Here is a 14266-nt window from a genome sequence, read left to right on the forward strand (position 1 = left end):
AACTGGATTGTTTTGGTGGAAATTGATTCTACAGCATTTGGGATATGCTTGGTAAGTGTTTTAAATGTTATTTATTGTGGGTGGGTAATATTTTTATGAATAATGTTTTGCTTTATTTATTAAAAAAATTATTAATGTGTGTATATATATTTTTTAAATCTATATATTGCACACATTAATTCTTTTCGAGATAAAATATATGATTGTTATTATATTGTATTTATTTACATTTTTAAAGGAATTGTTTGTTGGTTACAGTACTTTAGAGTAGTGTTTTGGCTATTATATTGAGGTGTTCTTTGCCTTTTGTGCTAGGGTAGAGCTTTACTTGTTGCTCTAGGTATTTGTGCATTTGCTTGGTTTGTTTTGATGTTTTTGGAGTTAGTTCAGTAATGTATTGCTCCATTCTGAATTCTTGATAACTTTGCTCTTCCCGGAGGCATTTAATACATTTTTCTAATGTTGATTTAGTTCTGCCTGTTGATTGGAGGAAGGCATTGTGCCAACCTTCAACAGCGTTGTTTGTTTTAGATTCTCAATTTAAGGTGCTTCTGTAAACGTTCCACCATGGTATTAAGAATTTTGGATTTCTCCTGTGGCCAGATCTATGGAGCCTACCTACCCAATTATCCTCAAAGTAGTCTAAGAGGGGACCTAATTTTGATTCATTTTGTTTGTAAAATGTGCTGTCTATTAAAATGCTGTAAGCTAGTGCTGTCAGTTTTTTTATTTGATATGCAAAAGATGAATTTGTTGCATATTCTATGCTTAGGGTTGTCTTTTGTAAATGCCTCCAAAGACACTGATTCAAATGACAATAGCAGCCTTGGATACAGGTATGGGTGCGTATTTTTAAAATACTTGAGAGCATTGCTTGTTCAAAATCCAGTATGATTTTTTCTTGGGAATAGTCATTAGTTTTTTGTTTGATAATGTTTAATAATTCCATATATGTTGAATTAGTTTTATTTGGAAGCAGTGTATAAAGTAGAGGTATGTTACAGTTTTGATATAAGCCATGTATTGTGTAGAGTTGGTAAAAAGATTTGGGATAGATGTTAAAAGTTCCATCCATCATCCAATATTGGCATTGTTGGAGTTTGATTAGGTTTATGGCTGTACCAAAAATTATAGTCTTTTCTCATTGTTTTCGTTGTCGTAAATAACAAAAGGTCTTTTGTTTAAAGTTATAGTTTGGTCAGGACCTAAATTTATATCGCTATATGTTTTAGGAGGTGGAGTGGTAGTGGTAGTTGTTCTTTTGGTATGTGATATTGTTCTTTTGAGCGAAACTATATTAGGCATTTGGGTAGTGGCTGTTTTAGGTATTTGGGGAATTTGTTCTTTTAAGATTAAGCTTGTTGGTTTTTGGGAACCTGCACTTGCTTCTTTATTGTTTTCTAATGCTGTTCTGACTTCTATTTCGGTTATATTTGGTGGGTGGTTGTGTTCCCTGGTATAAAGGACAGTTGCTTCTCTAGTTGTTGCCCTTCCATAACATTTATTGGAGTAATATTTGCAACATTTCACTTTCCTCCCAAATTGTTTCTCTTGGGTATAAGTGTAACCCATGTAGCAGAGTAATAGTTTTCCTTTTTGGCTGGTAAAAAATTCTGCTCCTTCTGTCATTTTGTTGTTTGTTAATCTATAAGAAATATATTTTATAGTTAATTAAAGTATAGATATATGTATTTTAAGTTAAAATTAAAAACATTTATATTGTGAATGCTTACCTTTGTTGAAATTCAGTCTGTGATTTTGCTGTTCTTTACTTTCTAGTTGTGGTCTGTATTTTCTGTTTTTTCTTTACCTGAAAAAAGAAAGCATTTATTTATGTTAATTGTTTAGATATATTTTTTGGGTTTCTGTTACAGTTTTTGCTATATGTTTTATCTTAGACTTATTTTAGCTTTTTGAAAAGACTTTGGATATACTTACTTTGTTAGTTGTATCTTGGTTTTCTGAATTCTGTTCTTTGATATTTGTTGGTAGAGTATGTTCTAGTGGTGCTAGAAAATAAAAAGTAGATATGCATTAGCTATTAAATCATGTTTGTAATTTTTTGCAATGTAGCAGTTAGTTTTAGTGACATCATTTTATTTACTTACTTTTTTATTAACTGTTTTTTTATGTGGAGTTTTGATGTTCTTGTAGGTGTAGTCGAATGTATCTAATCTTCAGTTGTGGCCTATATTTTCATTTTTTTCTTTATCTGTAAAAAACATATTTATTTCTGTTAAATGTTTAGATAAATCGTTTAGGTAGCAGTTACGTTTCATGCTCTAGGTTTTATTTTTAACTTATTTAATGTTGTTATATAAATTTATGGACATGCTTACTTTGTTAGTTGTATCTTGGTTTTCTCATTGTTGTTCTCTGTTCTTTATTAGTAGAGTATTCTGTAGTGGTAGGAGATAATATCCAATAGATATGTATGAGTTATTTATTCTTGTTTGTTATTTTTAGCATTTGAGCAGTTACTTTAATTAAGTTTATTTTAGTTACTTACTTTTAATCCTCTGATTTGTAGGTTGAATCTTGATGTTCTTGTAGGTGTAGTCGAATGTATCCACAGTATTTTCTCCTGTTTTTTTTTGTCAGGTAGTTTGTTTGTAGGATTTAATTGTTTATATAGTGGTTTGGAGTTAGTAATTAGTTTGCTATTGGTTAATTTATGTTAGCAGTGTTTTTATTGGTTCGTTTGTATTTTTGAAAAACAGTTTGTGTATTGATTTTCCATATAAGGTAAACGCTAATTAATGTTTTGCAGAGATAATTTTATATAATGTGTTGAAATACTTTTATTTAAATTTCTATCGAATTTATTATATTTTCATTGTGAAATGTAATTATATGTATAGTTTGTTATGAGATGTGTATTTTATTGTGAATTGTATTTTTAAATGTTAAAAAGTGTTTAGGATATTAATAAATATTTTCGATATTCCTAAAATTACGATATTACTGTTGTCGATAATTTTACTCTCGATATTTTTTACATAGTGTTTCTATTTTTTAGTACTCGATAATTAAATTTTGCGAGATATATGTTGTCGATATTAGTGATATCGATGTTTATGTAGCTCAATATTTAATGTCAGATATTTTTGTATTTTTTTAGTTATGTATAGGATGTCGATATTATTGATGTCGATATATTTGTGTCGATATTTTTGTACTACGATATTTTGTCTTTCGATATTATGTCATAGATTCCAGCACAGCAAGCAACAAGTTAGACAAAACATATCAGTCATAATGAAGCTGAGGCAATATGTACAGTATTTCAGTGAGAATAATTTAATTGTTAGAAGCAGTGAGGCAGGAGCACAGAGCTAATGTACGCTTTTATGTCCACAGGCGAAACATCTCGCAGGCGTACCAGGGAGAAGGAAGGCACTGCACCACAGAGGGATGACAGCCAGGAGGCAGGCATAAGTGCAGAGAATGTCACAGAGGACACTGGTGCATCAACACCACTGCCACCATCCCAAGACCTTGAAATGTCTCCACATCAGAAGGCGTCCCCAAAACGTTCAGGATCCCCTCTGCTACTGTCCTCACCTGAACTACCTGCGTCACTGCCGCAAACAACACCTGCACCTCAAAAGAGCAGGAGGCATGCAGTTGCTCCACTGGTTGAAATGGAAACTTCAGCAGGTGAAATGGAGGGGAGTGACACTCAAACCTTGGATGGGGAAGGAAGCACTGCTAAACAGCAAGTCCAGTGCAAAGGGTGCCCGTACAGGGACCAGACGCCGCAGGTCCAGCGATAGCAGTGCTGCACAACATGTGGAGGGTCCCAGTGTCTTCCGTGGGCTGGAGGGTAGCATGGTAAAGATTCAAAGAATGCAGGAGAAGGCCATCCAGTCTGTGCAATGCCAAATGAGGCACCTGAATACAAATATGGAAAACATAGGGAAGGGCATCAGTGCACTGGCTGACGAGAACAAAGAGATGGCATCAGGTATGAGGGAGATGGCTGCAGGGATGCGGGAGATGGCCACAGGTGTGCGGGACATGACACAATTGGTGCAGCTTCTGTGCACTAAATTGGACCAGGACAGGTTAGCAAGGCGCAAGGACAGGCAGCATGCGCAGCAACAATCTAAGGCAATGAACCGCCTGGCCACAGCCACTTCCCTTCTATGCAGGCGATGCATCAACATGCAAGAGGGACTAACACACAGCAGCAATGAGGTGCCTAGGGGCCTTGCAAGGGTGACCAGTGCTGTAGAGGTGCTGATTAATGCACAGACAGCACAAACTGCTGCTCTGCATGTACCGGAAAGTGAGGAAAGCACCAGTAGGAGCAGCATGACAAGCCCCCTTGTTGTTGACACACGAAGGAGCAGCAGGCGCCATGGTGAGCCAACAGCCCAAACACCCAGTGAAGACAGCCAGCCACTTTCATCTGGCGCTGGTAGGTGTGGCCGGAAATGACTTGTATAGCTCACACTCCATCACCTTAAATGGGGAAGTGAGCCAGGACTACCATTATTAGATGGATGACATTTGTGTTGCAAATTTGTCCTTTTGAGTACCTGCGTAGTGCCAAATATTAAACTACGTTGGGTGCATACGCCACTTGTCTGTGTCTCTTTACTTACTCAAAAAAAATTCCGTGTAATCTCTGCCCGTCTCTGTCTGCCTTCTGTTGGTGTCGCAACTCCTGCTGTGTTTGGTTCAGGCAGTGCATGGTCATCATCGTGGTCCTCATAGTCGCTCAATTCCACCTCTGTGCCCTTCTTTGTAGCAAGGTTGTGCACCATTGCACAAGTTGCAATTATCTTACAGCAGATGATTGGTGAGTACTGCCGCGCCCCTCCACTTTTGTGGAGGCAGCGGAACCTGCTTTTTAACAGCCCAAAGGTGCGCTCCACAACGTTCCTAGTGGATTTGTGTGCCACGTTGTATCGTCCCTGGCTGGGTTGAAGGGTTGAGGTAGGGTGTCAGGATGAATGAGCGGACGGCATATGCACTATACCCTATTTGTAAATGAGAAAGCCATTACTCACATGCACACATACACATACATCTGCAATATCTATCAGGGTGTGTCACAGTGTTTTACCTAGCAGGTATCCGTCGCCAAATTCCCCCGCTGTCAGGCATGTGTAGATCCCACTGTTCTGAAAGATGTAGGAGTCGTGGGTACTTCCTGGGAACTTGTCCACAATATCTGTGATTATGTTGTTGGCATCACAGATTATCTTTACATTGATAGAGTGGGTTGACTTCCTGTTTCTGTAAATGTACTCTGTGGCAGCAGGTGGGCATATAGGGATGTGGGTGCCATCAATACAGCCGATGATGTGTGGGAAATGTGCAATTTGATAAAAGTCAGTCTTGGTCTTCAGCAGTTCTACGTGTGTGTTAGGGAAGCAGATGTAATGATGTATCCTCTGCATCATGGCCTCTAGGAACTTTCTGAAGAAAAGGGACAGGCAGCTCTGAGACACCCCACCTACCACAGCAATCACCCCCTGGTAACTCTCAGATGCAAGCAGGTGTAGGCTACAGAGCACCTGCACATGGGGTGGGATGGCATGCGCCCTTGGGGTTGGGTGCTCCAAAAGTGGGTGCAGGTCCCTGACCAAGTCCTGGATGGTTTGGGGGTGTAGCCTGTACCTTTGCACTATCTCTGGCTCAGTGAGTTGAAATTGTGTTATCCTCTGTCTGTAGACTTGCTCCTCCCTTCTCCAGACCCTCTCTCCTGCTGCATGTAGCCGTAGCCATGATAGGTTTCATTTCCAGACGCCCCGCCCATTTACATTTTCATTTACATTTACGCTTATGAGTTAGCATGATGTGTCTAACAACGATATATTCATTTTTGCATTTACGTTTATACTCTTCATCTAATATTCATCTATGCGTGTGACATTATTATGTTTCCTTAGCTTAGCCTGTGTGCCACCATTTTGGAGTGTTTCTCTTTGCGTGCGAGTCGCACTTGCTCACCCCTCCCGTAGGAATAGAGGAAGACATGCTAACGCAGTCGTTTTCCTTTTTCGGCTAACTGTGATCGAAACTATAACAAATTCATTATCAGTGGTGTTCTCATGTGCTTGAGACGCTGAGGCCTGGCTCCGTGGCCTTGGGCCATAATAAGAAATTGCGATCACAGGTGCAGATGCCTCCTGTGTGAGGCCATTGTTCGCTCTTCTAGGGGTCCAGTATTTTTCCAGACTGGGCGTGTTTTACTCTAATGTATCCTGTTATAATGTATTGCTGTGTTGGGATGGGTCAGTCCTCTTGGCGCACTCTTAGGGGTGAGGTCGGACGGGGCCCTCTCATATGGGAGTTTGTGGCCTAATAAAATTACCCTGTTTATTCTTCTCCACTGTCCGGCTGACTTATTATTGGGTAACTATAGGTGAGTGTGGTAAGTCACTCGGGTGGATTTGACCCACACTTATCAGATGGCGCCCGAACAGGGACTCCGCGATAAGGATCTTTCTCACCCGTAAGTGGGCAGCAGAAGGCCGGGGACGCTCTGGTCGGCACGGTGGGTCTGGGTACCCACTTTGATGCCGAGCTTGGTTCTCGCAGCGCTGCCCCACCCTGCTGATCGAGAGAGGTCCCGGTTCATGATCCTGCGCCGGAGTCCGTAAGGCGGAACTTTAGAGCTGACCGTGTTGGTCCTGGCAGCCGGTGGTGGAGAACGGTAGAGGTCGGTACCGCGTATAGAAGGTGAGTGGTCCGACTGTTGATTGAGGGAGCGGGGATGCTCCATGAGACCGGTGTGTCTCTGAGACCGGTGTGTCTCTGGTGATAGGAGGAGCCGGTGTGCTCTTGGGGCTAGTGCGCTCCGGGGAACTCAGGGTGCGAGTGGCGCCCTGACAGACCTAGTGGAGATTGGGTGGATGTTTGTTTTGTCATCCGACCGGATGGTACTGCTGTCGAGGCGTGGCTCACTGCGGATGGATTTTGGGACTTACCCGAACCCCGAGGGTATGTGGTTTTCTGGGCGCGGGTCCCGGATCTCACGTGGTGTAGTGCGCAGCGATCTGTAGTGCCGCCCGGGAGGCGGATGTGTTCCCCGATTTCGGAACGGTGTGTGCACTGTTCGGTCTGCGGTAGGGTCCAGGTTCCCCAGGACTTGGTCGACGGGCCTCGTCCCATTTTGGTAACACGTGTTTGGTAAGGGTTGTTTTGGCGAAATAAGGAAGTGCGACTGCGTGTGTGTGTGAGTTTTCTGTGGTGATTGTGTGACCCGGGGAAGTGAAAGTTTCGTGTTGGTGTGAGATTGAGTGAGTGGCGATGCCGTGTTTTAGTAAACTGCGGTGCCTTGGGTGCTGCTATGGCGCCTCGGACACTAGACTGGCTGAGAGCCAACCCGCCCCAGTGGAGGGCTCCCCTAATTTCGAGATGTATGTCAAACATAGACTGCCTCCGATTTTGTTTAACATTTTGTGGCATAGATATACGAAAGGAAATGTGGATTTGCAGTGGCCTTTGACTGGTTCTTTTGATGTGGCAAAATTAGATTACTTACAAGACAGATTGTTTGCTAGGCGCAGTCGCCAGAGTATGTTCGATTCCCTGAGAATGTGGCAGAAGGAAGTAAAGGAGCGACAGCTAAGGGAAGAGAAGGCAGCTCAGAAAAGAGCGGCACAGACAATGGCGCAGAAGGCGAGAGAACACACTAAGAGAGAGAATGAGCAGTGGATTGAGCGTGCAGACAGGCTTTTCAGGTTACAGGATAGCAAAAGCTATGTGGTTAGAGAGGAGGAACAAGATGAGATGGAGGACATTTTGAACGCTCGCCCCCCTCCCCCATATGCCCCACAACCCTTGTACCCTGTGTTGACGGGTTCTGCTTCTTCTGCAGTGGTTTCGGTTCCGCAGACAGGTGCCCCTCCCTTATCTGGCACCTCCACCACCTCCTCCGTTTCCGCTCCAAAATTGTTGAGTGATGTTGAACAAGCTTTGTCTTCTGTCACTTCTTCATTGACGGCGCCCTTGGTCTCCCTCCTGGCGGTGAGCTCACCTGCCCTCTTGGTGCCCCCCCTGTGCTTCCTACTGTTTCTGCTAGCGCTACCCCTCAAGGTGGGTTGGTGACCCCGGCTCGGGGTGCGGGAAGTGTGCTGCTTACTCAGGTACGGAAATTTCTCACGCGTTCTGCTGTCGGGTTGGATGAGAAAACGGTGGTGGCTAATCAGGCTTGCCAATGGGCTAGAAATAATATTTATTCAATTGATGACATTTGGTCCACGATGAAAGATTATGAACCCCTGATGCAACAGCATGCTTTATGGCATATGTCGACGACATTGATAGCGTTGTGGGAACAGGGATATGGCGGGGAGGCACCGGCGATTCTTCATGACATTAAGAATAATACTGGTATGAAGGATGTGTTACGCAGTTTGAGGTCCTTGTTGGAGTATAGAAATTAGTTGCCGTCGGCGGGAGAGCCTCGTTTCCCTGGGGTACATCCGATGCGGGAGGTACACCCTATTTTCCACCCTGAAATACCTGAGGTGGTAAACCCGGTCACTAATAATGTCACCCGAGTTCGCGTCGATGCTCATTTCCAAGAACAATGGGTGTATACACCTTGGAAAAGGAGCGAGGTTTTAGCACTGAAGGCTCAGTTGCCCGACTCGAGAAAGAATCCGACTGCCTATTATAAAGAGCTAACGGAAGCAGCTTCCTCGACGGTCATGACTTTAGCGGATATAGAGTTGTTTTTTGGACTGTTGGTTCCGGTGGATGTGTGGAGACAGGTAAAGGGTACAGACCATGCAGAAGAGCTGGGTGGTACCTGGGAGGAACTTAAGGATTGGGACAAGGAGCGAAAGCCAGGGGAGAAGCCGAAGGCTGAGATTCTAGCGTTCCCAGGACGCATAATAAAGTATATGCACTCCCTTATCCCTCCTAAGAAGGTGGATTGGGATAAGTTGACTGCATGTCGACAGAAAAAGGATGAGGCGGTTTCAGATTTTTTCACTTGTTTTGAAGAGACTTTCATGGATTTCAGTGGTCAAGATATCTCCCAAGATGGGGGCCTGCGCCTTTTTGTTAATAGATTCGTAACGAATTTGTTACAGGAAATATCAGCTCGACTGCAGGCGTCGGAAAGTACGTGGAAAGTATGTGGACGACGTCCACCCCTTCTGGTATTCTGAGTATGGCTCAGTATTATGAACATAGGGAGAATGAGAACAAAGACAGACAAGAAAAGAAGGCCAAGGATTTAAAGACAAGAGTGTTACTGCAGCAAGTGGCGAAGGGTCGGGGACGCGGAGCCCCACTCATGGTAGCTGGTCGAGGAGGAAGTAGTTATGGAAGGGGAGGGAAGAGAGAGCGTCTGGGGCAGAATCAATGTGCTAACTGCAAAAAGGAGGGGCACTGGTGGAGAGATTGTCCGGAGATTGTCCGGAACTTCGGTCTACTGCAGGACAAGGCAGGGGACGAGGTCGGGGTGAATTTCGCAGGGATGATAGACAGTCTGACGGAGGCAGGCGACCGGGGGGAATTGCTTTGATGGAGACAGAGATCGACAACACTTTCAAACAGAGGGCGACAATGGCAGAGATAGCACGTACTACAACGATGCATATACTATGGATGACCTGACTGGATTCTCTTATAACTAGGACAGCGTAGGACAGAGCATGGGACCGGTTTCTGTGGATATTGATCAACGAGGACCCTACGTGACTGCAGATTTGTTAGGGTCTCCCCAGAAATTTTTAGTGGATACGGATGCTATGAAAAGTTCGGTGGCCGTTCTCAGGTCCCAGGGGCGGCTCTGTCTGGCAAGAATAATATCTCCGTAGGGTTCTCAGGTACTCTGGTGATTAGCCCCATTTCTAAACCACTTGCTCTTACGATTGGTCATTTGACTGTTGATTCCCCTTTCCTTCTGACATCAAATTGTGGTGAGAATCTGCTAGGTTTGGATTTATTGAAAAGATTGAATGCTACCATTTACTGTTCTCCAGACGGTGTGTACCTTACGTTGGGTCCTACCGTTGCACATGCGCAGCAGTGCTTTTCTAAGGATGAGCCCCTCCCAGCTGAGTTTGAGGGGGTTCCCGAGAGTCTGTGGGCTAGCAGTGATACCGATGTGGGAAAAATGGATATTGCCCCTGTGTCCATCAAAGTTAAGGTGGGAGCCCGACTGCCTCGGATACCTCAATATAAGATATCCAGGGATGGAGAGAAGGCTTTGTTGCAAATAATACAGGACTTGATTCGGTCAGGGGTAGTGGAGGAGACGGACTCTAACAGTTGTAATAGTCCTATTCTCCCGATCCTTAAAAGGCCCTCCGCAGATGCAAGTGATGGTACACCTGATGTCTACCGCTTTGTGATTGATTTACGCCACATTAACAAGGTGGTTGAGCCCCAGTATCCAGTGGTCTCTGATATTACCGCGATCTTGACAATGATTCCTCACTCTGCCAAATATTTCTCTGTTCTGGACCTGAAGAATGCATTCTTTAGTATCCCTGTACACCGTGATAGCCGTTACCTATTCGGATTCTCATTGGCTGGCCGAAGTTTTAGATTTTGTAGAATTCCCCATGGTTATACGGAAAGTCCCAGCATTTATAGTCAAGCTTTGAAGGCACAATTGGATGATTTGGAACTTCTGGAGGGTAATGTTTTATTGCAATATGTGGATGATATTCTCATTGCATCGGACACCGAGGAAGGATGTCGTGAGTCCACTGTTAAGCTGCTACACCATTTGGCTCACAGGGGACACAAGGTGTCCCTTCCTAAATTCCAATACTGTCGATAGGAGGTTACCTACTTAGGTCATCTCCTATCAAAGGAGGGGAGGAGGCTGACACCGGAACGCATCAAGGCGATAACTAACATGGCTGTACCTAACACGCAGCGAGAGGTGCGCGCGTTTTTGGGCATAACTTTGTATTGTCGCCAGTGGATACCTAATTACGCCCTACTAACAAAACCCCTTTTGTATCTGACTACTAAAGAGGTGCGCGAACCCCTACCCTGGACTCCAGCATGTCAATAAGCATTTGAGTTACTAAAAACTGCTTTATGCTCTGCACCTGTTTTGGGAACTCCTGATTACCAGAAGCCTTTTGTGCTTTATGTACACAAGGCGGAAGGTTGCGCGTTGTCTGTCCTAACTCAATGTTTTGGCGGGAAACAGAGACCGTGCGCTTACTTTTCTGCAATGCTTGACAATGTGGCGAGAGCGTTGCCGAGCTGTCTAAGGGCTACAGCGGCTGCTGCAGTTTCAATTTGACAATCGGCAGGGCTCATCCTGGGGTCAGCTCTAACAGTAATGGTACCGCATGCTGTGGACATTTTATTGAACAGAACACAGACGCAGCATTTAACCAGTGCTCGTCTTACTGGTTATGAGATGACATTATTTGCACCCCATGTGACGATTAAACGATGTGCTACGCTGAACCTGGCCACATTGGTACCTATCCCTTCAGACGAAAAGGACGATGAAGTACATGATTGTTTGTTTCGGACAGAGGAGGAGACAAAGGGGAGGATAGACTTGACAGATACCCCCCTAGACGATCCCGACGGGGAGCTGTATGTTGATGGTTCTTGTTTCAAACTTGCAGACGGTACCTCAACAGCAGCATATGCAGTCAGGACCTTGAAAACAGTGGTGGAGACTTCTAGGATTCCGTACCATTCAGCTCAGGCTGCAGAAATAATAGCATTGATGCGTGCGTGTGAGTTGAGTGAAGGACTGGATGTGAATATTTACACTGATAGCCAGTACGCCATTGGCGTGGCTCATAGTTATGGGCGACTGTGGGCGGAGAGGGGATTTTTGACATCACACAGACAAAGGATTCAGAATGGCCCATTGATACTACGACTATTGACAGCATTGACGCTTCCCAGACGACTGGCAGTGATCAAATTCAGTGCACACAAAGTGGTGGTGGATGATGTAGGAAGGGGAAATGCATTGGCAGATCAGACAGCTAAGGAGACGGCTAGGACGAAACTTCCATGGATGTTTGTGGCAGGACCAGCTAGGTGGGTGCCAGACGTTACTATGTTTGCGAACACTGTACAAAGTGTGCGGAACATACAGGAAAAAGCAACTGATGACGAGTTGAGGGCATGGAAGAATGGTGGGGGGAGGTTGGACTCGGATGAATGTTGGACGGATGTGACAGACAAAAGACGATGGCTACTCCCAGACGCATATGTCCTCCCAGTGGTGACAATGGCCCACGGGCCAGCTCATATTAGTGCTAAGGGAATATGCAAATTGTTAGACCCAGTGTGGAGCAATAAGAACATTTCCAAGGTGGCAACGTATTTAGTGCAGCAGTGTATGGTTTGTTTAAGACATAATCCTGGCAAGGGAACACCCGTCCCAGTTGGAAATTTTGCCCCTCCATCTTTTCCTTTCGAAGTAATACAGATGGATTATATTGAAATGGAGAAGGTTAACAACCTTAAATACGTCCTGGTGGTGGTATGCTCATTTAGTAGGTGGGTGGAGGCTTTTCCAACAAAGGATTGTACAGCCATCTCGACAGCTAAAATGCTTATTAAAGAGTACTTTTCGAGATGCAGCTTTCCCCCGGGTGATCTGGAGTGATAATGGCACGTCTTTTAATGCTGAATTAATGAGGCAGATATGTAAAGGATTACAGATATCTCAAAAATTCCACGCAGCACAACACCCTCAGGCTGCGGTTTGGTTGGGAGATTCAATGGGACCTTGAAGCTAAAAATGGCCAAGATACAGGAGAGTACAAGGTTACGCTGGCCAGATGCACTTCCTCTGGCTTTGGTTTCCACTAGAGTGACCGTCAATTCCAAGACAGGAGTTTCCCCCCCACGAAGTCATATTTGGCAGACCTGCCAACGTGTGGGGTGTTCCTAGACCTAAATGTTTCTCAGAAATTGAATACCCTTTGTTGATAGATTACCTGTATGCTTTGACTAAAGATCTTCGTTCTGTTCATCAGCAGGTAGCAGACACCCTGAAGCTGCTGCCAGAGGGGCCGGGTCACACCATCCAACCGGGAGATTGGGTAGTCGTAAAGAAGTATCAACGGAAGTCCTGTTTGGAGCCCAGGTGGTCAGAGCCAAGGCAAGTGCTGCTGACCACCCGCACCGCACTTCGAGTTGAGGGTCGGAAGGCGTGGACCCATGCCTCGCATGTGAAGAGGGTCCCGCTCCCACTGCCGTATGACGAATGGGTAAAAGGTGGCGTTGCTGATCACGAGTGCGAATCAATCCCTCGATGCGTCCCCTTCTCGGATACTTCATTGAGGGGTGAGGGGCCACACGAAAAACGAGAAGAGACCGGCTCTGAATGATAGTAGTGAGGCCTCTTCTGATCGCAGTGAGCAACAATTGACGGATACATCCTCTGCTGTTGACTACCCCATTCTGTTCACAGATCCTGAAGTGCGAGGGAGCACCCGTTATAATCTGAGGCCCAGAAAAGAGAGAATGAAAAATTGAGCACTGGAAGAAGGGCTGAGATAGGGAATAGGCGTGGACAATGCTGAGGAGGATAGTTTAGTGACAGGGATGGACTGCTGGTAAGAGCCCTGGTGCACTTTCGAGGCATTGTTAAATGGAACACTAGGATTGTGTCTGGGCCCAGGTTTGGTGCTCCTGAGTTGCTGCAGTTGTGCGACTCTGTCGAGAGATTAGGGATTGAACTATAGAAGCCTGCCTGTGAGGCTTTAACGGACACAGGGAGAAGATCCCTTTTGAGGGTGAAGAACCCCTCTGGCCGGTTTCGGAGTGCCTGGAACATTTTCAGTATTGTATTAGTCTAGTTTTGGACTCTTAGCTAGGTGATATGTATCCCTTTGGCCGTCCTATTCCAGAGGAGGAGCAACCTTTTGCAGCTCCCCGTAGACCAGAGCCAGATTCACCATGGCGTGCTCTGCCCCGAAAAGGAAAAATACTGGTTATTGTGATATTCATCATTATATTTTTAATAATTCTTGGGATACTGTTTTTCCTGGATGAAGCTTACCCTGTTCATAAGTTCGTCCCCACTCCTACAGCCTTGCCGGAGCATAATATGATTACTGTTGATTATGGGGAACAGTGTATGCGTAAGGGCTACAGAGATAATGTTTTCATCAAGACTCTACACCATGCTCATGCTGTGTATAATGTGACAGATTTTTGGGTCTGTGGGTTGCTCCCTTCTGCTGCATACAAGAAGGATAGATTGCTGGCACTTCCCTTAACACCTGTGAATAGTTGTGTAGGCTGGTACACTTTGATTGGTATGGTGAAATTCTTTCAGCAGCCTGAT

This window comes from Lissotriton helveticus, chromosome 3_1, assembly GCF_964261635.1.
Source record: "Lissotriton helveticus chromosome 3_1, aLisHel1.1, whole genome shotgun sequence".
NCBI lineage: Eukaryota > Metazoa > Chordata > Amphibia > Caudata > Salamandridae > Lissotriton > Lissotriton helveticus.